The 25,087-nt window shown below is 39.9% G+C and overlaps 1 protein-coding gene and 1 pseudogene across 1 annotated transcript in view; both read left to right on the forward strand.

Annotated features, from left to right (window-relative positions):
- The window catches only part of DYM (dymeclin), a 349,065-nt gene that overhangs the window by 255,232 nt on the left and 68,746 nt on the right, over positions 1-25,087 (forward strand). The gene's annotated exons all lie outside the window — the stretch shown is intronic.
- On the forward strand, positions 22,891-23,752 carry LOC125082384 (tropomyosin alpha-3 chain-like; annotated as a pseudogene).

A 25,087-nucleotide genomic window follows, 5' to 3' on the forward strand; every position in this document is an offset into this window, starting at 1 on the left:
AAACCTTAATAAATGAATGCATCCAAGCATGGAGCACGAGTGGCTGCTAAATTTGCGAAAACAGACAACCAGACATCATGTGCCTTCTGTTGCAGAACACACCACCGTTTATGAAATAGTTTTGCTTTAAAAGAAAAAAAGAATCAAACCTAATATGATCAAGCCTTTAGATTAAGCTGCTAATTTACAGGAAAGATCCAGAACAGAAAAAACTTAACTGCCACCACCAAAAACCAGGAAACTATATGGGACAAATAACCTGGTTTATTCAACTAATAAATTGCAATGAAAAAGAGAGAAACACACTTTAATAAAAACTACTTGCACTGTAAAAATTTTATTTGGATCCTCATTCTGTTTTTTAAAAAAAGAACAAAGGCCTTTTTTTCTTAACCTAATTAGATTGGGCATTTGATAATTTTCAGAGATGACTATTAACTCTTTTATGTGTGAGAATGGCATAGTGGTTGTATTTTTAAAAGAATATTTTGTAAAAAATTTATTTATTAGAGAGCGCTCACATGCAGGGGATGAGAGGGTAGAAGGAGAGGGAGAAAGAGAATGTCAAGTAGACTCCCTGCTGAGCACGGAGCCCAACACAGGGCTTGATCTCAGGATTTTGAGATCATGACCTGAGCTGAAATCAAGAGTCAGATGCTTAACTGACTGAGCCCTGCAGGTGCCCCTTGAAGAAAAATTTTTATCTTTTGGAGATACTTACTGATATGTTAATGACTGAAAGATGTGTCTGGAGTTTGCTTCAAAATAACACTTGAGGGGAGGAAATAGAGTATAAAGAAACAAGACTGGTACTCAAATAAATAATTTTTTAAAAGACACTAGTGGAAAAAAAGAAAAGAAACAAGATTTGTCCAGACTCCGGCCTCGGACATACCTGGATTTGAATTCTAATTCTGTGTCCTATTAGCTGTGTGATAGTAAGGAAATTACTTAATTTTTTTGAGTTTCAATTTCCATATCTGAAAATAAGGATGACAGTCCTGTTATCAATGACTTAATCTTAGTTTTTAAATAGGATTAAAAACAGTAAATACAAAAGCGAAACACAGTATATATTCAAGGAGGGCATCATCCATCCAAAATACATGATTTTATTTATGCCATGTTTTGCTCCAGATATTGAGTATACAGTGATGAATGAACAGAAATGGACCTTGCCCTGCCTCAGGATCTGGTGGAGGGAAAAAAACCACAATCATTTAGCAAGCAAATAAATACAACATTATAAATAGGGTTAGGGAAAATAAATGCAACATAATGCAAGAGAATTTTGAGAATCTTAATTTAAATTTGGCGTGTTGGGGAGATGGAGTATTTGCTCTGTGAAAATTTAACTGAGACCTGGTAGAGCCAGAGGAAGAGTGGGGGTAGAGTGTTTTAAAGAGCATGTTCAAAGGCCCTGCAGGTAGACAGAGTTCTGTTTATTCAGGAAAATGTACACAAGCCAGAATGTCTTGGAGAGTAGCATTAAGTAAGACGGGAGGCAGAGGTTATTGTCCGGCTATGCCAGGCCTGGCAGGCTGTTCATTGAAAGGAGTTGGGTATTATCCATAGTTCAGCATAAGGTCCTTGAAGGGTTTTGAGCAATGGAGCAACTGGTCAGATGTACCTTTGAAAAAAAGCATTTTAGACAAGTGATTCTAAAGAGGTCAGAGTTGAGACCAAGGCCAGTTAAATCAACTTGGTGAGAGATCACAGTACAATGGCTTGGAACTCAAGAGAAGTCTCTCCTGGAGGTGGAAATACAGTTGTTGTCCGCCTGAACAAGATATTCAAAGTCATGGCAATTGACGAGAGCACAGTGCGAGACAAAGTGGCATGAGAAGGAAAGAGGGATCAGTATAGAGCTCTGAGGGGCCTCCAACCTTCAGAAGTTGTATAGAAGAGGAAATGCTTGTAACAGGGAATCAGGGAAACACCACGTGCGTGGTACCCGGTAGGTGTGTCTTAGAGAGGAAGAAATGGTGAGCCAACTGTCGGTTGAAGACTGAGGACGACCTGAAGGTTGAAACACATCCACTGGATTTGACGAAACAGAGATGGTATTTGCGCATGTAAAAATGGGAATTATTTTTAATAGGTAGCTAGATGAATCATGAGAAAAATCTTTTGGAGATTAGATTTTTAAATTGAAGTCTAGGATGGAAAGAAAATACAAAGATAATTATTCTCAATCTCCTCCTATTCAGCCTTTTCTACCTTAGAATATGTCTGTACCCCTGTTTCTATTAACATACCCAGCTTATGAAGTTCTTATGTGGACGGATTGTAAGAAGAGTGAAGCTTATTGAAAATGCAAATTTTATATTAGTACTTTAATAAGTTATAATAATAATAAGCCTCACAGCAGCTAAATATCCTGATTAATTTAAATCTATATGTCAGATTTTAACTAGGTTATGCTTAGTAAACTTAGTAAATCAAGTGGAAAGAACTAAAATCAAAAGTGTGTTTATACAACTCCTGTTATAGGAAGCTCCAGAGAGTCCCATGGTAGCCCTGGGGTGACTTCTATGAGATTGTTGAACCTGTTTAAGCAACTCTTACATAAGATAGGAAGCTTCGCAGTCACCATCACATCCATGGTTCAAAGGAAATACTTCTTAAAGCATTTTTGCTTTACAAATGTTTGTCATTTTCATCTATAAAAATACAGAGGAAGAGATTTTAAGAACTGAGTACAAATGAGGAAAATGCATGCTGTGTAACAAAGGATGTTGGAGGGAGAGGGGTGTGTGTGTGTTTGGCTTCCAAAAAAGCTTTAGGTTGTTTTTTTCTTTTCAGTCTTACATTCTTCTGTCCTTACTATTATATTACTTATGTAGAGCCTTCTGTCCATTGAGTTCAAAGCACTTACAATCATCAAGTCATTTATTTCTTAGATTCATTGAATGGGTGCCCATTGTTCAAAAGCCCGTGGGCGTAAGTACAAAGTTATAAAAGCACACAAATTAAATCTAATAGCACAGGAGCAAGAGAGAAAGCCAGCAGGATCACTTTTGTGCCTGTCGGGAATGCCAGACTCTTAAGAAAGAAAAGAGGAGAAAACAAAAGAGAAAAAAGAAAAAGAATAAAACAACCACCTAGGATTCATCAGATTCTGAGAGTTGCAAAAGAAATCTGTCCGTCAAAAGGAGTGACCATGGGGTACAGTTAGGAGAGGCCTAACTTAATTTAGAAGGTGCTCTGGAAAATACACCAAGTCTCACAGTCTCAGATTCAACTCTAATACCGAGAGCATGAGAAATGATTCTTCCCATCCCTTGTTTTGCAGATAACACAGTCAGTTACAAGGCCCCTTGGTCGACTGCCGTTGTCTCAAAGCAGGGTCGTAACATTTGAGGCAGAATCTTTTTCTCAAATTCCCAGTTAAATCTTGCTTTCAATTCTTTCCGCACTTTAGAGAGACGTCTGTTTCTTCTTAGTTCTCATTTTCCTGTGGTGGCTTTAAAAATGGGTATTTTTTCAATAGTATAGTAAACTAGAAAAATTTAAGCTGATTTTAAAATTAATTTAGAAGAGGAAAAACCTCTTTTTAAGGGTGAGAAGTCAAATAGATGATTTTAAGTTAAAAATTGAGAGACCAGCACACACTCTTTCAGAATTAAGAATACAAATGTCAGAGGAAACTGATAAAATGGTTCAAAAATCCTTGCCTCTATGCAGGGGGGGGCAGGGAGATTAGAGGGAGGCAGAAAGTGTCTTCGGACTGCTCTTGTTTTGTTTCAAATCTAGTAGTAGTCTTGACTTTTAAACTAGGCTCATTCGTTACTTTGATAAAATTAAAACTAAAGTTTAGGGAAAAAAAAATAAGAACAGGAAACCAAACCCTCATGTGCAGTAAATATTTGGGATCATTTTCAAAATTGAGTTTAATGCATTATTCTCCGTCTAATTAGACAGAGTCTGATGAGTAACAGACTCATCAGCACCCTCATGCCGTAAACCTCCGTCTGATTGTTGGTAATTCAAGAGAGATTAGCTGAAACTGCTAAAAAAAAAAAAAAAATTACACATTCCACAATTAGGCGTTTTCTCCTACTTCTGGTTTTCTTATTTAATCGGAGATCTCTAAGGACACTGACTGGAACTCCCAAAAGCATTCTGATGGGAAGTCTTAAATGGGGGGCCCTTCCCTGTGCTGTTTTAGACGAAGTCTCTGTCTAAATTGCATTAGTTTATACTCTTGTTTCTTCCTTCTCTTTGCCTTCATTGCATTTCCCACAATTCACAGCTCTCACCGGACTCAAAACTCTGTACAGGCAGGGGTCACGTCGTTGGTCCCTGCTTCCATACTGCTCCTAGTCGGGCACCTTTTCATAACGGCCCTCAATTGGTATTCGTTAAATGAATGGCAGATTTCACCTGGGAATATATTGTGTGGGCTAATGGGTAGCTACTGGGAGGATTGATTAAATTGCATCAATTAGCCTGGTAACCTGAAGGAGTTAATAAAACTTCCCAGCTGCCTGGAGTACATTGAACCAGACCTACCATGGCCAGTAAATTACAGAGGAGCATAGAATCCTGGGCAGGTGTTCGGTGTCCTTGCTGTTACCAAAGCTCTTAGAAGGGTACAGAACACACAGCAACTGTTTTGAGACCTTTTATAAAAGGCAGTTTGTAACTGGCATTTGGTGTACGCAGTTAATTCATTGTTAGTATCTCCCTCCATGTCTTTGTCTGTCTTAAAAATCTTTGTACTCTTTTTGTTCAACGTGTTTGATTCCCCATCCAGTTTCTTCAAATTTTAATTGATGTAAACTTGAGGTCTTTAAGAAGGTTATCATCATTTGTTTGGCTTGTTGGTACATCAGAGAGAGTTAACAGTGACTGTTGAATAAATAGGTACCAGTGAATTAGTTCAAATAATGTCATAACATGTTCCCTCAGTATAAATCAGACCCCTATAGGGAGAAAAACTGCTTCTGAAAAATTTTGCTTGGAGAGGCACTTTTAATAGAAAAGTGTAACTAAATTGCTAAAATTGATTTTACACCACCATTTTCCAGTTCTTTGGATATTTGAGAGTTCTTGTTCACCTAGCTTCTGGTGTGATCTCTTGGTAAAACCAAACGATATTCAGGAAAATTTTAAGTGAACATTGGCTTTTTTGATGAAATGAGGTAGAGATTGTTCTGGAATTGCTGCTATGAACATTCTGGTCCTTGCCAAAGTGAAGTGAATGGCGTCCACTACAAAAAGCTTTGTGTTGCCGCCCCAGCCTGTGATGGATGCCCACATGGTGAGGCAGCACCCACAGTGTGTCCCACTTGTGCTGGGGCGGGTCTGACAACATCTCTGACTTTGAACTGAAACTGCCAGTCTCCTACTTAAAAACAGCCGGCCGAAGAGGCTATTCACTAAATTGACACTTAATGGTCTATAAACTGTAGGAAAGCTACATCTTTGTATTACTTCCTGGTACTGTCACTGTGCTTTTAAGAGAAATGCCACCAAGTGAATTTGAGTGTTGTTACCATTGATGCTAAGACTTGTGCTTGAAAGTTTTCTTGTTAACACTGCTCTCATTATCTTAAAATGTCTTTTGCTTGGATTTCATACCTTCCTGATAACAAAATCTTTTCCTTATTCCCAATTGATACAAGTAGACGAAAGAAGTAGAACAGGAGATAAGGGGGAATCACTTTCCTTCTTGCCAAATAGATTTTGACTGAAGACACTCCTTTTAATAGTCTTTTTCTCTGTTTCTGTATGAGTATCAACTTTCTCTTTGCCTCTAAAAAGGGATTTCCTTTATGCCACATTAGGGTTTTCCCCATCCTATTTTGATTTTATCTTTTACATATTTGTAGTTGTTTCCACAAACTGTTTTCCAGGAAAACTATCCAGAGAGTAAAATTAGGCATCTTTATCTTACAAAGAAGTCGGCACTCTCTAGCAAAATGGAGGGCAGCCCCAATGCATGGCGGCTTTGATTGCTAAGCCTGATCCTGAGGTGAGCTGTTAAATCCATGTCAGTGTCATAGGTTAAGTTCCAGTCCCCAAAAGTAATTAAAATGAAGGAAAAATTTGTATTTTATTACCCTATATCACAGACAATAGTAAGATAAAAAACTGAGTTTATATATACTTTTGGGTGCCTTGGAGGTTTTTTGAAAATGGAAGTCCAATGAGAGACTAAAGACATCTTATTTTAGTAACTCTTCTTGTAGTAAGCATTCTTCATTACTCTGAGGACTGTCAAATTGTTCTTTGAAATTTGTTTCTGCCACAAGAAATAAATTGCCAATTTAATACAGAATTACCTCCCGAAGTTTCTGAATGAGTGTAGGCAGTTTCCATGGCAACTTTTTCAGTGATCTGTTGCTCTGATTGTAGCAGAAAACCGAGTCACCCTCATTGCTGCTGACCTTGACTGAGTTGTAAGTATTGGCAGTTGTTTGGGCAAAATGTAGGCATTGATCCCAGTCATTAGACAACCATAAATATAACCTCAGACATTATGTGGAATACAGTTATAATGCAGTGGGATTCAAATCAAACTGTCTGTCTTCCATCAGGGGTCACCTGTGTTTTAGCATTAGACTTGGAGTATTTTTGAACACAGCATTTCCTAAAGGATTGGGCCATTTAATATAACAGTAGCATTTAGGTTCTTAAAGATCTCAGATTCACGGTAGCTCGGTGCACTTCGCTGTGACGCGCGCAGATGTTCTAGAATTCAAATTTCAGCATCATGGAGGCACTTCTCTTTGAATAGACATGAAAGCGTAAGTCAGAAACATCACAGTTGTTTGTCTTAGTCCCAAGAGAGTTCCTGTACCTCAGAAGCACATCGGCATGTAACAGGAAACTTTCATTCACTATTACCTGTTGCTTTCACTAGTAAGAGCACAGCTAGCAACTGCTACTGCGTGTTAGACGTTGGGGTAGGTGTTTTATATTCATTATCTTGTTGCCACTCTACTGTAACAGTTTTGCTGATAAAGAAGCCCAGATTTAACATCTTTCCCAAGGTCATATGAGCAGTAAATGGTAGAACAGGGATTCCAAGGCCAGTGAGGTTGACCTCAGAGCCTAGGCTGTTCACTCTTGTGGCAGTACTCCTCTTCCAAGTTTCCATAAAACTGGGAAGTCTTTAAGATACAGAGTAATTACTCCTGATTTGAGGCCATCAAAATAGTTTTTGGTGTCTACATTGAGGTTCAGCATTCCTCAGTTACATCCACAATGTGATTTCCGAGTGAAAATACTAAGTTAGGTTTTTATGTAAAATTCCTTATGTATCTTGAGAGACAGGTTTTTAAGAAATTCCTACCTTACGAAATTAGACAGAATTTTCTAACTCCCAAGGTGAAATAAAGGTCAAGGACGTCACTTATTTTATATCCTCATTACCTGTTCTCAGTGCTTCAGACAATGCTGCAGGTCACCCTGTGGGCCCTCAGTCACTGTTTGCGAAATCATTGTCTTCTGTGGTTATTCGATATTTTGTTTGTCACGACTGAGAATCTCTTTGATCAAATTTTGTTGAACTGTGGGGTAGGTTTGTTGTTTCCCATTGAGAAATAATTAAATCGAGACAGCTTTTGTCTTATGTGTTAATTATTTTAAAGAGAACTTCCTTTTTGAAAATAAAAACGCCTCAAGCATAAGATAGAAGTTGGTTTTTAAACTAACAGTTTAAAAAATGCATCCTGTATTATTGTTTTCCTATTTTAATTTGGCTAATTATCTGAAAAATAAAGTGGAGGGATATTTAATGCTATTTGAAACTTAGTCTCCTTGTAACCTTATGCAAAAGTTTATTTGCTGGTGCTTTGCTAGAATTCTTATAGACACCTAGATTTTCACCCAATTCCATTTGAAGACCATTGATGGGGGAGGGGAGGTAGGGCTTGAAAGATTGGCCTAATTATTTTTTCCCCAACATCTTACTATGAAAATTTTCAAATATACAAAAAAAAGTTGAGAAGTTTTTACAGTGAATACCCATGTATCTACCACCTAGACTCCACAATTAACATGTTACTGAACTTGCTTTATTACCTACTTTTTTTTTCTTTTTTTTTTTAATTTTATTTATTTGTTTGACAGATTACAAGTAGGCAGAGAGGCAGGCAGAGAGAGAGAGGGGAGGAAGTAGGCTCCCCGCTGAGCAGAGAGCCCGATGCGGGGCTCAATCCCAGGACCCTGGGACCATGACCTGAGCCGAAGGCAGAGGCTTTAACCCACTGAGCCACCCAGGTGCCCCTATTACCTACTTCTTCACTTCTGCTCTTCTCTCAGTCCATTCTAAGTTGTCTGACATCCATCATTTGATTAACTACATGGTATTCCATTGTCCAGATGTACTTCAGTTTATTTAACCAATCATCTGCTGTTGGACATTTGGGATTGTGGTAGGAGTAATGACACTTGAGTAATTGTGGTAGAGTAATGACCTCTGAAAAGTGTCCAGGTCCTAATCTCCAGAACTTGTGGATAGGGTAAGTTGCACAGCCAAAGGGACTTAGCAAATATAAGTAAGGTTATGGACCTTAAGATCAGGAGATTAGTTTGGCTTTTTTAGGTGGACCCAATCAAAACACATGAGCCCTTAAAAGTAGAGCACTTTCTCTAGCTCAAGTAGAAGAGATATGCCCAAAGGGGAAGTTGGAGAGATTCAAAGCTGAGAAGGATTTGACACGCCATTGCCAGTTTGAAGATGGAAGGGACGATGTGATGCAGGCAGCCTGAAGCTGCTAACAGAGACTTCCAGCTGACAGCCAGCAAGAAAATAGGAAACTCAGCTCTGCAGCCAGGAGTAGCTGAATTCTGCCAACAACCTGAATGAACTTGGAAATAGATTCTCCCCCAGAGCCTCCAGATAAGAGCCTCGCCCAGCTGACGCCTTCAATTTGGCCTCATGAGACCCAGGGCAGAGGAACCAGCCAAACCTACCCAAATGTCTTCCGAACTGTGAGATAATAAGTTTGCATTGTCATAAGCGGCTAAACTTGTGGTGGTTTGGTATGGCTTCAATAGAAAACGAATTCGGGGTAATGAGAATTTTTCGTTATTACACAGTAAACATCCACAAGGCTAAGTCCTTGAGCACAGTCTTATGTCCTTAGGATAAATATCTGATATTAGAATTGCAGGCACAGAAGTCTGTGCACTTTTAAAGGCTTTTTTAGTATATATTGATACATTGAAACCTAGACAAGTTGTGTTAGATTACTCTTCCATCAGGACTGTGTTGAGAATCCCATTTCCTTTCTTCTTGACAACTCTGGGAATTAGATTTATTATTTGTGTTCAGTGTGAAATGTCGGGAAAAAAGAGAGGGATAGCGTTATCATTTTAATGGGTATTTTTAATCTAACAAAAGTGAATATATCTTAATGTTTTTATCTTTTGTGAATTACGTGTTTGTGTACACTCTGCATTTTTCAAATGAAGGCCCTTTCTCTTAACTTTACCAAACAACTTTTTTTTTTTAAAGATTTTATTTATTTATTTGACAGATAGATCACAAGTAGGCAGAGAGGCAGGCAGAGAGAGGAAGGGAAGCAGACTCCCCGCTGAGCAGAGAGCCCGATGTGGGGCTTGGATCCCAGGATCGTGACCTGAGCCAAAGGTGGAGGCTTTAACCCCCTGAACCATCCAAGCACCCCTAGCAAACAACTTTTTAATTTAACTTTTCTCAGGTTACTTTTAAAAATCCACCAGGACAACCATAACTTTTTTCTCCTTTAAATATTTACTCTGATTACAGCAATGGATTTCCTAGTATTGTACAGTTCTAGAATTCCTAAAACTGCTTGGGTTATAGAATTTTTTTAGCAGTGTTGACTTTGATGTGTGTGTATATATATATATATATATAGAGAGAGAGAGAGAGAGAGAGAGAGTATTTTAGTGATATTTGCTTTTGTTTTCATTTTTGAGCTAACTTTACCATACTTTGAAATCAGTTATGCTACCCTCATGTAAGGAAAAAATGAGAAACTTTTTTTTCTGATTTAAAAGCTCAAAGGGTGGGGCGCCTGGATGGCTCAGACAGTGGAGAGTGTGACTTTTGGACTCAGGGTTGTGAATCCAAGCCCCATGTTGGATGTAGAGATTACTTAAAAATCTTTAGGGGCACCTGGGCAGCTCAGTCAGTTAGATAACCAGCTCTTGATTTCAGCTCAAGTCACAATCTCGGGGTCATGAGATCGAGCCCGGAGTTGGGAGTCTGCACTGGGCATGCAGCCTGCTTAAGATTCTCTCTCTTACTCTCCCCTTAACCCCCATTAACTGCTCACGCACTTGCTCACTCTCTCTTAAAGAAAAAGAAAAGAAAAGAAAAACTTTAAAAAATAAATAAAAGCTTAAAGGGCATAGTAATTACATATTCCCTAAAGATATAAAGGCATTACTCATAAAACTAGATGAGCATAGTCCCCATTTTCAACAGTTTACCCCCAACAAGTCTTTCACTTTTTGTGTGTGTTACTCTTTTCAATATTGTCTCTTTTTAATTTGATCATAGGTCAAGTCGAATGACTTGTGTTTACCTAGACAAGTTTCCCTTTCATTCAGTTAACAAATTTGTCGACTTAACAAAATATTTGTTGTGGAAAAAAAAATTCAGATGAAATGCAGAAGGTATTTAATGAACCCCGATATGCCAACCATCTAGATTCAACCATTAGATTTCATCATATATCTTTCATCTGAACCTTCTTCTTTGCTTCAGTATTTCAGAGGAAATATTGGAATTTTAATCTCTCATATTTTGATATATATCTCTAAAAATAACATCTTTCATAATCATGTATGATTATCACACCTAACAAAAGTAGCAATATTTCCTAGGTGTGATCTAATACACAGCATGGTCAGATCTCTCCAACAGTCTCATAAGGCTGTGGGCAGTGCTAACATCAGAATTCTAAATAAAAATTCATACATTTGGCTGTTATGTCTGTTAAGTCTCTTTTAATCTAGAGTGACCCCCACTTTATTCCCCTCATACCATCATTATGTTGCATAAATAGCCGTTTGTCCTGTAGAATGTTCCACATCCCAAGCATGTCTTTTGGCTTCCTCTGGTAGTGTTCACCTCGTTCTCTCCCTCATATGTACTGTAAATAGAAGTTAGCTTTACAGGCCTGAGTAGATTCAGATTCTTCTTTCTTGGCCAGATTGCTTCACAGGTGATACTGTTTGCTCCACACATTAGGAGGCATGGTTGTCTTACTTACTCCTGATGAGGCTAAGAGTGATCGGTGGTTACAGGTGGGGACAGCCTGATTTCTGCTCTGTGAAGTTCTGCTTCACCTCAAAGCACAGTTCTAACCACTGATGAATATTGCCCAAATGAGTCAATTAGTTAAGAATTGGAACATTTTTTTTCAACATTATTTTTTCTTCTACATTCATTAACTATACTTTTCCTAGAAGAACATTTCTTCATCAGATGGGGTGGTTGAAATACAGTTCATAAAGGAAAGCCAAAGGCTTATTATTCCCTTTTAATCTCCAGTTTTTAGAGTAAGAAGCTGGTGCCCCATTTATTTATAATGCCTTCCAATGGATTGGTGGGTTTGGGAGGTGAGAGATTCCTCTTTCTCTCATTTTTCAAAGGATTACATTACTAAACTCACGGAGTTTTATATATTAAATGTGTTTGATCTCATTACATTCTTTAAAAAAAAACTTTCTCATGAAATGTTGCATAAATACAGAAAAATGTGCAAATCTTAAGTACATAGAGGATTATCACAGATTGTCCTTTGACTGTTTGTAAAATTACTCTTTGATTTTCGGTAGTTTTACTGTTATGTCCTTAGAGTGATTTTTGTCAGATTTATCCTGCTTAGAGTTCATAATTCTTGAATTTGTTGCCCAATGTATTTCTCAGCTAGTGTTGATCTCTAAAATATTGTTTCTCCTCCTTTCTCTTTTTTCTGGATGTTTTCTTATCAACTGTTTTCGACTTTACTGATTTTCTCTGCAGTTATGTCTCAGATGCTATTTAAGCCATCCATTAAATTCTTCATTAGTTATTGTATTTTTTAACTACTAGATTTTTTTTCATGTAGTTTTTTTTTGTAGTTTATAGTTCTCTGCAAAAATTCTCAGTCTTATCCTCAAACTTGTTAATAAGCACAATTATTTTAAAGCATATGTTTGATGTTTCTCTGTGGGCCTGTTTCTATTGTCTGTTGTTCTTCTTGTCTGTCAGTTATGTGGTCTTATCTTTTAATGTACCTGGCTGTTTTTATTGAGTGCCAAACATTTTATATGAAGAATGATGGAGATAATTTGAGGACTTGGATGATGTTACCTTTCTCCAGAGAGGATTTTTGCTTGTAGTAGCTGCCAAGGCTAGGAATGATACTACACCCAGATTGACTTAGTCCAATCTGATAGAGATGCTTCAAAGCTGTACATGAGTCTCTCTGAGGGGTGGTCTATTTCTTTTTCATTTGTAGAACTCAGGTGTGCCCCTTGGAATTCTACATAAAATTCAGAAGGAATTACCTGGGTCCCTCTTTTTTGACAGATCCTGAATCCCAGTATTTGCCCTTTCCATCTCTAATTCCAATGAGCCCATCAAACCTTTTGCTAAGCTTCTCTACCTACTAAGTTTCTGAGGCTCTCAACTGTACTTCAGCAAATGTCTTTAAGGGAAATGTGGCTTAAATGCCAGGCTCACCTCTCTCGACTTTACTGTTTTCCCAAATCTTGGGTCTACAATTTTTTACTAACTTGATAGCTTTCTGAGGCCATTAAACAGTGTATGCATATGCCTTTGTGTATATACAAATGTTTAACTTTTTTTTTTCAAGGTTGATTCATTTATTTGAGAGAGAGAGAAAATATGAGCACAAGCAGGGTGAAAGGCTGGGGGAGAAGGAGAGATGTCCTCAAGCAGAATCCCTGCTGAACATGGAGCCCAAGGCAGGGCCCAATCCCAGGACACTAAGATAATGACCAAAGCCAAAATTAAGAGTCGGCCCCTCAGCTGAATGAGCCACAGAGGTGCCCCACACATGTCAAGCTTTTATAGCCGTTCTCAGGTGGGACACTTGGCCTAAATCATCTAATCCACCTGCCAGAAATCCCATCGCTCTTTGAAGTTTCATCTTTGGTCACTGGATAACACATCATATTGACTTCTGTGTCCCTTTAACACAATCCACTAGTCATTGCAAGCTCTCTTGATTTCTAGTGTGAGAAGTCCCAGCTAATATTGTGTACATTCTGCCACAGACCTGGTCAAGTCATCCTTTCAAAGAGACTTGGGTTTTCTTTCTTTGTATGTTTGCTTGGTTTTTTGGTCATGAATGGTGTTTAGAGAATATAATCTGACTACTGATACTCTTTGTTGCTGTTTGGCTATCATTACTGGACCTTTTCAGTGGACTATATTAGAAAATACATATTTTTTTTTTAAGATTTTATTTATTCATTTTACAGACAGAGATCACAAGTAGGCAGAGAGGCAGGCAGAGAGAGAGAGGAGGAAGCAGGCTCCCTGGTGAGCAGAGAGCCCGACGTGGGGCTCGATCCCAGGACCCTGGGACCATGACCTGAGCCGAAGGCAGCGGCTTTAACCCACTGAGCCACCCAGGCGCCCCAGAAAATACATATTTTTAAAACAAAAATCATGTTTACAATTTCAGATTCGTATTTAACATTACAAGTTTTTAGCTTTCCTTTTTTATTTGGTTTTATGTTTCTCATTCCTCTCTTACACTGAAAACCTTGATTCTTAGAAAACTTTAATGCTGTTTACTTTCATTAGGTAATCAGTAGCTTGAAAATACTGTCACCTGTATGTCTCCTAAAAATTAGACCATTTATTAAGTTTGAGATTTCCTATCTGTTTGTCCTTAGAGTGCATTCTACTTAGTATTCTATGAAGATTCTATTTATGTATAGTTGAAATAATACTGTGTTTCAAAGACACAGGAAGTACTTTGGTCTGTATCATTATGTCACAATTCTGATAAGTCATTTCAGTTTATTGTCAAGTTTTAGAGAATTCTTTTTAAGTCTCAATTTTGGAATATGTAAAATGTTTGTTTCCAAAGTTAAAACTGTGTAACAGGATCTACTCAAAAAGTTCTTGCTTCCATCCATATTTCTTCTTCCTTGTTTCCTCCCTTCCTTTGTAGGTAACTATTATTTTCTTTATTATTTTTCTTTTTTAAAAATTTGTTCCTCTGTTTTTAGATAGAGACAGAGAGAGGGGAGTAGGAACAGAGGGGAAGAATCTCTCAATCAGAATCCCCGCTAAGCGAGGAGCCCCACTCAGGGCTTGATTCCACAACCCATGAGATCACGACCTGGATCAAAACCAGGAGTCAAATGCTCAACCAACTGAGCCACCCAGGCGCCCTTTTGTTATTTTTAGTTTATCCTTTCAGTTTCTTTTTGCATGCACACACACACCTACACACTCTTCTAGTCTTCCCCCAATCCCTTCTTACCCCAAAGATGACACAATGTGTATTGTTTTCTGTATTCTTGGTATCTCCCAGAGGTCACTCCATATTAGTATAGAGACGTCTTCATTGCTTTTCCTGCCTGCATAGTATTATGGTATTTGGAGATACCATAGTTTATTGATGGACACTTTGTTTTCTTTCATTATTTACAAATGCTATCATGACTAACCTTGTGGGTATGCTGTCTCATAATTGTGTGAGTCTGCCTGCATATTCACCTCCTAAAGGTAGGATTCCTGAGTCAGAGTGCGTATGCACTTATTTGTTATATGTTGCTAAATGTCCCTCCAGTGAGGTTGTACCATTTTTGCATTCCCACTAACATTTCATGAGAGGTTTTTGTTTTCCTACAACCCCACTAATATATCGTCTTAGTGTTTTGAATTTTTACATTTTTATCACAGATTGTCAATTCTCCTAGAGAATTATACAGAGAATTTTCATTGAAATGTTTTCCATATCCATAGTTCTATTCCTTTCCCTTCCCTAATGTTTTATATGTGTGTTTTTTCCCTTTTTTCCTGATTCGCATGTTATCTGCTTTTAAAAGAGACAAATGCATTTATTTACCTATCTCTTATGGTATTACTCCGCTTTCCAACTGATTAATTGATTTTTTGGTCTTTTCTTCTGTCCTGCTTTCTTTGGATTGATTTTGTTTGCTTTCTTTTTTTTTTTTTTTTTTAAAGATTTCATTTATTCACTTGACAGAGATCACAAGTAGGCAGAGAGGCAGGCAGAGAGAGAGAGGAAGGGAAGCAGGCTCCCTGCTGAGTAGTAGAGCCCCATGTGGGGCTCAATCCCAGGATTCTGGGATCATGACCCAAGCCTAAGGCAGAGGCTTAACCCACTGAGCCACCCGGGTGCCCTTGTTTGCTTTCTTGATATTACTTGTGCACTTCTGAATGACTGAGGCCTTGCTTTCTTCTGTTAAGAACAACTCTGACTGGGGGCACCTGGGTGGCTCAGTAGGTTAAAAGCCTCTGCTCAGCAGGGAGCCTGCTTCCTCCTCTCTCTCTGCCTGCCTCTCTGACTACTTGTGATCTCTCTGTCTCTGTCAAATAAATAAATAAAATCTTTAAAAAAAAAAAAACAAACAACTCTGATTGCATCTGTGTCCCTGATTAGCACCAAGCCATTGGCTGTTTATATTTTTCTTACTGATTTGTAGAATTTCTTTATGTGCTTTTGCTCCTCCTGAATATGTTGTTAATATTTTTTCTTAGCTGCTATTAGTGTCCTCTACATTTATGAGACTCCTTTTTTCACTTCAAAAGACTTATAATTTTCATGTATTCCAAACTGTGTTTTTTTCCTTTCGAGACTATTTCTAAAACACTGAAAAACGTCCCTGTCTCTCACCCCATCCCTGGATCAAGAAGATGAAAATATTTACCTGTATTTTTTCTAACCCCTTAAAGCTTATTTCTTAACCTTTTAATCTTCTGGAATTCTTTTTGTTGAAGGAATTAATTAGAGATCTAGCCTTTACACTTTTTCTATTTAATTATTACTTAGTCCAGTAGCAATAATTCGATGATTTGTCTCCTCTGGTATGAAATTCAATCCGTATAATTTACTGTATTCCCACACATCCTTGGATGCATTTCTGGGTTCTGTCTCTCACTGTTTTTATCTTTCTGTATATGGTGCCATTTCTAATATATTACGCAGTATAGCTTTGTACTATGTGTTGTTCTGTTAGAAAATGTCAGCCTATTGTTCTTTTTCAAAATTTTGGATGGTAGTTCCAGAGTTCACCCTGGAGTTTCAGTTTCTGCTCGCTCTTTCCCATTTCTTTTGCCCTTTGCACTGTGGGTAGCAAATCATGTGTCCAAATGTCTACCCCTGTAGGTTTTCAAAATGCACTCCCTCAGGGCGCCTGGGTGGCTCAGTTAAGCATCTGCCTTTGGCTCAGGTCATGATCCCAGAGTCCTGGAATTGAGCCCCGCATCAGGCTCTCTGCTTAGCAGAGAGCCTGCTTCTCCCTCTCCCACTCCCCCTGCTTGTGTTCCCTCTCTCGCTGTGTCTTTCTCTGTCAAATAAATAAACAAAATTTTAGAACAAAACAAAACAAAACAAAACACCTCTCCCTGGACCTTTCCGGAATTGTTTCATCTTCTCCTCCAGTGCTGCATTTTTGCCGGAAGTAGTTTTTTTCTTCTCATTTTGGGTATTTCGGAAGCAGAAGGAGCCCCGAAGGTCCTCTTTGTGCTCAGGGAAGTCTGGCACTCATCTGACTTGACCTGTGAGACCTGTTTGATCTGGTTCCACCTCTTGTCACCTACCCCCAACATTTGACATTCTAGCCAAACTGGATTTCCTCCCCGTAGTGTGGTCCTCTTCATTGTTAGGTTTTCTGTGCGTGCACTTCCTTCTGCCTTTTACCTGCCTACGAACTCAGACAGGTCGCTGCCTGTTGATAGTAAGTAATCACAGTAACTACCATGTAATGAGCACTTTATATCTGCTAAGCAGGACAGCAGATTTTTAAAATATATTATTATTTAATCATATCCTATAAAATAGGTAATATTCTAATTTTTCAGATGAGAAAGCTGAGGCCCAAAGGACACATAGCTAGTAAATGCTAAAGCTGGGCACAAATCCAGGCCTGACTCCAGAACTCGTGTCCCTAACCACTCTGCTATACTTTTCCCCTTTCTCCCCAAGTCCCCCAAGTAGCACCTGTACCCTCCAGGGTGAATCTCCTCTAAATGATAACCGATGTGAAGGTATGGACATGTGTGGATCATTGCTCTGTCCCCAGCACTTACCACATCATACTCTCTATGTTACTTAGGAACATATGATTTATTTTATGTGTCTCGATTTTCTATTAAATACCAGACATTATGTCTAAGACAGTAGAGTCTGGAGTGAAAAGTATGCCTATAAATGGGCACACCTTTGCTGATGTGGAGTTGGCTCATTTTGGTTAGGACTGGGGGTGGGTTTGGGTTTTGTCTTTAGAACTCTATTGGCTTGAGATGCCCCCATGGTTGTTGCCTGTGCCTGAAAGTGGGGCCTGGGTTCTGTTCAGTGTTGCTCTACCAACTTCTGCTTTCAGCAGTCCCTGCGGTGGAGTCAGAGAAGGGGTATTTCTGTTGTCCTGGTCCAGCCTCTTTCTTGGGGAGTCCCTGTGTGTGCCTTGGTCGTAGAAGTGGGACTTCCCCGGCATTTCTGTCCCTCCTCGTCTTGGCAGTTCTGTGTCTGTGGTTGGCCTTGAGCGAGAGATTCCTGTCCCTTGCCAAGTGGCAGCATAGGATCGGGGGATAGGATTCTGCACCCAACACGGTTTCTTGCCCTCACCCCGTGTTAGAGGGTTTTGCTCGGTCCCTCCACCTGCAGGAACAGATATCTCTGCCTGTGTCCCGGAGGTGAGTTTCCTGCTTCTTATTCAGAGGCACATGGGTTATGTTTCTACTTTTCCCCTGGAAGCAATGGAAATTTCCTGGTGCTCTTGGCCAATAGAGTTTGCTGCCCCAGGAGCTAAATGCTTTTGCTTAGCGTGAAAGGAGGGTCTGGGAAGCAGGGTTAGATAGAGGGCTCTTTCCCATCTCCTCGACACTTCATCTTTCTCGTGAGCACCTGGTGAAGGCAGGCGGAAAAAGAGTTTTCCAGTGAGTGCAAACCCCACTGTACCTGGGGGTCCAGCTTTCCAGACTGACACATTAGACCACACGTAGCCTTTAAGAACTTACTGAAATCTTATCTGATTTCTTTCTGTCAACTTCCCTGAGGACGTGTCTTCTTCCTGTGCTCTGCCAAAAGCAAGAAAGTATCTGTGCTCCTTCTCTCTTTAGAGGGGTTGGTCCCTCTAGAGAATTCATTTCACTTGATTGCCTTCCAAAATCGTTCTGATGGTCCTGGGAAGACTTATGATTTATTAAATTATCTGGCTTTTTCTCACTGGTAGAGTAAGAGAGGCAGTCTTTGCATATCCGAAGCAGAAGCCTGTCTAGGTCACTTAGAATGCTTCCCTGCATCACCCCAGAGAGCCCATTTATCTTGCATTGGAAGGGGCTGGGGCCCAGACGGTGACTTGTCCAGTCTAGGGCAAAACCCAACCTAGAGCTTCTCTCCACTGACATGTAGCTACCTCTGTTTTGCCTTTTTCCTTTTTTTTTTTTTAAACTGGGCTGTAGCTTTCCTGTACGTGATTCAGAGCACACTGACTCTTCTTCCAGAGAGGGAATGAAAAAAGGGCACCAAAGTGTAGAGATTATTTCCCTTTTGTGCATTAACAATATCAAAGATAATAAGCCTTGAAATTTAATGCATTCCAGAAGAACCAGTAGGTTCCTGGGTTTAGAGGATGATTATTTTCAAACTTCACCTTCCACAGTTTTACTCTCAAAGGTGGTTGAGTGTTTTTCCCTTCTAAACTAACAGCGACTCAGTTCAAGGTGCTAGGGTGATCTAAAGTAAATTCTGGATTTTACTGAAGTTTGAGGTCATCTGAAAGCTTTTTCTACATTGCTTACGTGTTCAATTCCTCTAATAAAATTTGCTTTCTAAATTCAGTATTTTCTACAGTCCTTATGGAAGCTGAGACTTAAAAATAACTTCCACTCGGGCGAAGTGACCGAGCAAAGGTCACACAGCTCGTTATTGGCAGAGCTGAGACTGTAATGGGGGCTCTTCTCTCTCTGATGGGGTGAAGGAGAATGTCAAAGCCATTATAAAAGGAGATACATCTTCCTAAAGAGTTACTTTACTCAGATTTTACTTTTCATAGGATGTGAAAGAGTAGTTCTTTTTATAGTAAAACACCAATATATTTTGAAGAAGAGTGGAAATGAACACTAATTCTTAAGGCAAAACATTAAATATTAAAAATCAAAACAAAAAAGCTCAAGACTCAGATATATGCTCATTCTCTACCAGAGGAGGGCTTGGGGAAGTAGGAGAGGCGCTGCCCGTACCCCACTTTGTGCCCAGTGTGGGTAGCCAGCTAAAGTAATGGGATCGTTGGGAGTTGCAACTGAGTTGGATTCCATCAGAACATTCCTTTTTTGTGAGTTCTGTGGCTGTTTTCCAAGTATGGGAAAACATGGAAAGCTAGCCATTGTCCCCTAGCAGCCACCATTCTCTTGCCTTCCTGCTACCAGTAAGCATGTTTTCAGTAACAGACTCCCCAGGCTTCCAGTTCAGGCTTGTGGGCCATGTTCAAACCCTGTCCAAGGAATGAAAAAGACCACATTGTTTTTACATCCCCACACAAGAACCGTGGTACCATAACTCTGCCTTCCCCCTCCCCTGCCCCCCTTCTCTGGCCCCCACATTATTAAGGTTACACATTGTCTCCTCTGGTCACAGGATTTCGTCTTCAGCAGTGGTTTTGCATGTAACATAAAGCTAGTTCTTGCTATCAGAAGCTGGAGATGTGGGGACAAATCCAGTTCTGGCTGGTCACAAAGCTTTTTAGTATGTGTGCCAGTAAATTAACAACATAACGATAACAAGAGTCTATCACCGAATGATTGGCTTTGAAGGCCATTTGCACATTAACTTTAAAAAGAGGCTTGCCTGTGCATTTCTTCCCCCCTCTTCCCCACTTTGGCAAAGTCCCATTAATTTTGTTGAAGGTTTTATTTTCTGCTGAAAATGCAGGAAATTTAGACAACTCTCTTGGAACCCCCCCAAAACTAATACAAACAAGATACATATGCTTCTCTTAAGGAAACTAAAAATAAATGATTTGAAACTATTTAACTGTATAAATTCCCTCTTAAAAGGAAAAGAAAGTTTATATAATGAGGCAACTCTGAGTACTGTTGACAGGGTAAGATACTCCGGTAACTACCAGCTTGTCTGTTAGACATGAAATCGCAGCTTAGCACAGAACGTGTGTAGTGGTCATTACCAGAATGGGCAAAACCCAGCAGCAGCAGCTGAAAATGGGACCTTTTTTTTTTTTTTTTTTTTAAAGATATTTGTTTTAACATTTGAGATGTTCTATAACAAAATATGCTTTTCTTTTTCTTCTTCTTCTTCTTCTTTTTTTTTTTTTTTGAGAAGAAAGTCTGATCTGGGCTCTGGAATGGAAGCTGTATATGCTTTAAAAAAAAAAATGAATGAAAAAGACGTGATATTCTGCACGTATTTTGCTGCTCCACAAGTGAGCCATCAGATTTTATCTCTGACAAAGCTAATTTTGACACAATACAGAGGAAACGCGGTTGGTTTTTAAAACACGTCTTTTTATAAAACCTTAAATTATTCCAGAAATGAAAGTCAGCTTTTCTATACGTCTCCTCAAAGGGGCCAGTTTTGCAAATTAATGGAAGTGGTATCTGGGGCTAATTTAACACTAAGAAATGTGATTTCTAAATTCTGCGTAGTTACAGTAATTGAATTAACTTACCAGCTTTGGAAAGGCATTTATCTTTTTGTTCTTATTATAATAATGTCTAAGATTAAAATGAGTTTTCTTCTTTCAGATACATTGTTTTAAAAAACACTTACATGGGCGCCTGGGTGGCTCAGTGGGTTAGGCCGTTGCCTTCGGCTCAGGTCATGATCTCAGGGTCCTGGGATTGAGTCCCGCATCGGGCTCTCTGCTCGGCAGGGAGCCTGCTTCCCTCCCTCTCTCTGCCTGCCTCTCTGTCTACTTGTGATCTCTCTCTGTCAAATAAATAAATAAAATCTTTAAAAAAACAAAACAAAACAAAACACTTACATGGTACTTATTGTGTGTTACACACTATTTTAAGAGCTTTACAAATGGTACTCATTTAATCTTCCTGGGGAAAAAAATCAAATAGCAAACTTCTCTAAATACCTTTTGAAATTCTGACACCCAAATGGTGATGTGATTAGATAATATTTAGGTCTGTTTAAATACTGAGATTTGGACGATTTTATAGTTGTAAAGAAATGCTTATCAAATTCATGCTGATTTTTCATCTTTTTACGAGTAGTATTACTACCCAACAATGCTTTTTAAGGATGAAGTATATAGGGTTTCACTTAATCCAATGCAGTCATAGTAGCAACTTGAAGATTCAAATAAATTCTAAATTATGATTACTGGGATAGTTTTCCTTGGGAATTAAAATTAAGCAGAAGTTTGATAATAGATAATTAGATCTCTTGGAACCTTCATGCTGTGAAGAAGCTCTTGCTGCCTAGAAGAGACCATGTGGAGAAGAATGAAAGACCCTGGTCCCCAGCCCAGCTGTGCCCTCCACCCTTTTCCTCACAAGCCAGCACCAGCCTGCCAGCCCTGCGAGCTGTCCTATCAGGAGATCCTCCCACCTCCCGCTGAGCATCCCAGTGACCTCGTGGAGCAGAGACCTGCTAGCCCATCAAGCCTAGCCCAGATGATTAGCAAGACAAATGGTTATTACTATTCTAAGCCGGGAAGCTTTGGAGTAGTTCCTTACACAGCAATAGCTAACTGATTTAGAAGTCACGAAACATGATGGTAGGAATAAATGGAAAGGTACCAGCAATGACAAATGTAAGTGAATCAGACTCACTTAGAATTCAGAAACTATCAGGTTAGAGCTACAGATTCTAAAACCTAGCCATATAGTTGCTTCGAACTATATAAGTTTTCAGTAATACAGAAAGTTTGAAAATTAAAGGCTTGAAAGTTATACATATACCTGTCAAATGTTTAAAAAAAAATAAAGGAAGATGGTATAGCAATATCAGTAAAATGTATACTTCAATAAACAACATGGATTAAGAGACACAGTACATAATGATAAAAATGTTTTTTAAAAGATGACACTTATGGGGCGCCTGGGTGGCTCAGTGGGTTAAAGCCGCTGCCTTCGGCTCAGGTCGTGGTCCCAGGGTCCTGGGATCGAGCCCCACATCGGGCTCTCTGCTCAGCGGGGAGCCTGCTTCCCTTCCTTTCTCTCTGCCTGCCTCTCTGCCTACTTGTGATCTGTCTGTCAAATAAATAAATAAAATCTTTAAAAAAAAAAAAAAAAAAAAAAAAAAGATGACACTTATGAACCTAGAGTCACTCTGAATATATGAATCACTTGGAGGAACTGATAAATCTTTTCCCGTTTTGGGAAATTTTGACATAACAATGAAGTGATGAGTCTTTCGGATCATGAGTGTTAAACGGAGTAAGTGTACATGTGGGTGAGAGTAAGGGCAAGAGCCTTCCTCCCTTGTTAGCACACATGTGTTGTCATTGCTCTTTAAGAAGTGATCTAGCAACATTTATTAATAATACAAATCCACTATTTTTACCACTCCCTCTCCTGGAATCTGTCCCAGAGAAATAGAAGGACAGATCTACCAACATGCTTATTGCCTCCTTGCTCACAGAAATGAGGAAACAGAAATAAATTAGATGCCTGTTAGTAGGATGCCATAAACCAATAATACGTTGCTACTCTTTTGCTTTTGAAATCAGTGTCTTTCAGAATGAATAAAAATTAAATGTGGGAGAGGCAGCTGCAGTGCCAAGCAGAGGAGGGAGGCTGGCGAGCGCGAGCCGTGGCTGGGTAGGCACCATGGCCGGGTGGACACCGTGGCCAGGACCACCCACCATGGCGGCGGTGAAGCACAAGGTCCAGGGTCTTGAGCAGCAAGATGACGCAGAGGAGAGGGCCGAGCACCTGCGGCTGGAAGTGGAGGGGGAAAGGGAGCAGGCTGAGGCCAAGGTGGCCTCCTTGAACCCTACAATCCAGCTGGTTGAAGAGGAGCTGGCCCACACCCAGGAGCCCCGGCCACAGCCCTGCAAAAGCTGGAGGAAGCAGAGAAAGCCGCTGATGAGAGTGAGAGGTGTGGAGGTTCTCGAGAGCTGAGCCATAAAAGATGAAGAAAAGATGGAATGCCAGGAAATCCAACTCAGAGAGGCCAAGCATATTGCAGAAGAAGCCAATCGAAGTCTGAAGAGGGGGCTCAGAAGTCGGTGATTATACAGGGGGACCCGGAATGCCCAGAGGAACGAGCTGAGCTGGCAGAGTCCCGCTGCCGGGAGGTAGATGAGCGGATCCCAGCGACGGACCAGAACCCGAGGGGTGTGTGTGCTGCTGAGGAACAGCACTCTGAGAAGGAAGACAGCGATGGGGAAGAGGCAAAGATTCTCATGGTTAAACTCAAGGCGGCAGAGACCAGTGCTGAGTTTGCTGAGAGATCGATCGGTAGCCAAGCGGGAGAAGACGATCGATGATTTGGAAGATAAGCTGAAATGCACCGAAGATGAGCACCTCTGCACACAAAGGATGCTGCACCAGGCTCTGCTTGGTCTGAATGAGACCACGAGCACCCTAGGCCCGCCCTGCTGCTGCTCCTCCCTCTGACTCTCACCCCCCCAGACCCCCAGCCTGCCGGAAGCTGGCCTTGAAACCAAGAGCTAATCTTTAACAGGAAGGCTGCTTTCTCCTTCTGCTGCTTCTGCTATCCCAACCCATGTCTTTTTTGCCTGACTGTCTGCCTCTCCCTAGGGTTTCCGGCTGGGTTTAAGGCTGAGCACCCTTGGGAACAATGTCTTAAGGGAATGCCAGCACCATGCTAAGTATCTTTAAAAGCGTGTTGTAATGTATACATTTTGTAATTAGCTTTTTTGTTGTTGATGTAGCGACCATTTGTAAAACATTCCAGATAATTCCCCAGTTCTGAACCAGCAGTCTGACCTCTTACTCATATTTGGAAAGTAACTTTTCAGCTTAATGCATATTGCCCTCACCACAGAGGAGGAAAAGCTTCAGGGGCCCGCCTTACTGAGAGCCAGAGCCTAAAAGAGACCCAGGCTGGGAGGCGTTGTTGCTCTAGAGGTCCAAAGTACCAGGCAAATTAGAAGAGTGATTCTAAGAGGAGTTGGCCCAAAAAGTGTGACTCAGGGTTTCAGCTTCAGGGTGTCTTTGAGCAACTTTATTTTCAATTTCTTTTTTCCATCAGAAGTGACCAAGGGTGGCTAGACCCCTGTTCAACAGTGTAATGGCACCACTCACTTTAGATCAGCTTGCCTAGTTTCTCATGAGCTGTCTACCGTAATTCTGATCTTTGTGTCTCCATATTTCGGGTGTTTTTACTCCTCTGGCTGCCCTCAAGATTTTCTCTTTGTCTTTGGTTTTCAGAGTTTAAGATGATGTGTCTATGTGTGTGTTTTTGTTTCGTTTTGTTTTGTTTTGGGTGGATTTGGGAGATGTTCTCTGAGTTTCTTGGGCCAGTGTTTGATTCTTTCATTATTTTAATGCTTAGCCATTACCTCTTCAAGACTTTTTTAAGGAGTGCCTGGGTGGCTCAGTGGGTTAAGCCTCTCCCTTCAGCTCAGGTCATGATCGAGCCCCACATCGGGCTCTCTGCTCAGTGGGGAGCCTGCTTCCTTCCCCCTCTCTCTCTCTCTGCCTGCTGCTCTGCCTACTTGTGGTTTCTCTCTCTCTCTCTGTCAAATAAATAAATAAAATCTTAAAAAAAAAAAAAGACTTTGTTAAGTCCACTGTTGAACTGTCTAGGTGTTCTTTACTGCTAATACCATGTATCTTTTAAATTCTAGCGTTTACATTTGTCAATTTCTTACAGTTTTCAACTCCACTGAAATTCCCCTTCGATCCAAACATATGTAGATTCATATGTAGATTTTGTAAATCGTAGTTCATTTAAATTTCTTGTTTGATATATTTTTTTTTTTAAAG

Source organism: Lutra lutra, chromosome 12, assembly GCF_902655055.1.
Source record: "Lutra lutra chromosome 12, mLutLut1.2, whole genome shotgun sequence".
Taxonomy (NCBI): Eukaryota; Metazoa; Chordata; class Mammalia; order Carnivora; family Mustelidae; genus Lutra; species Lutra lutra.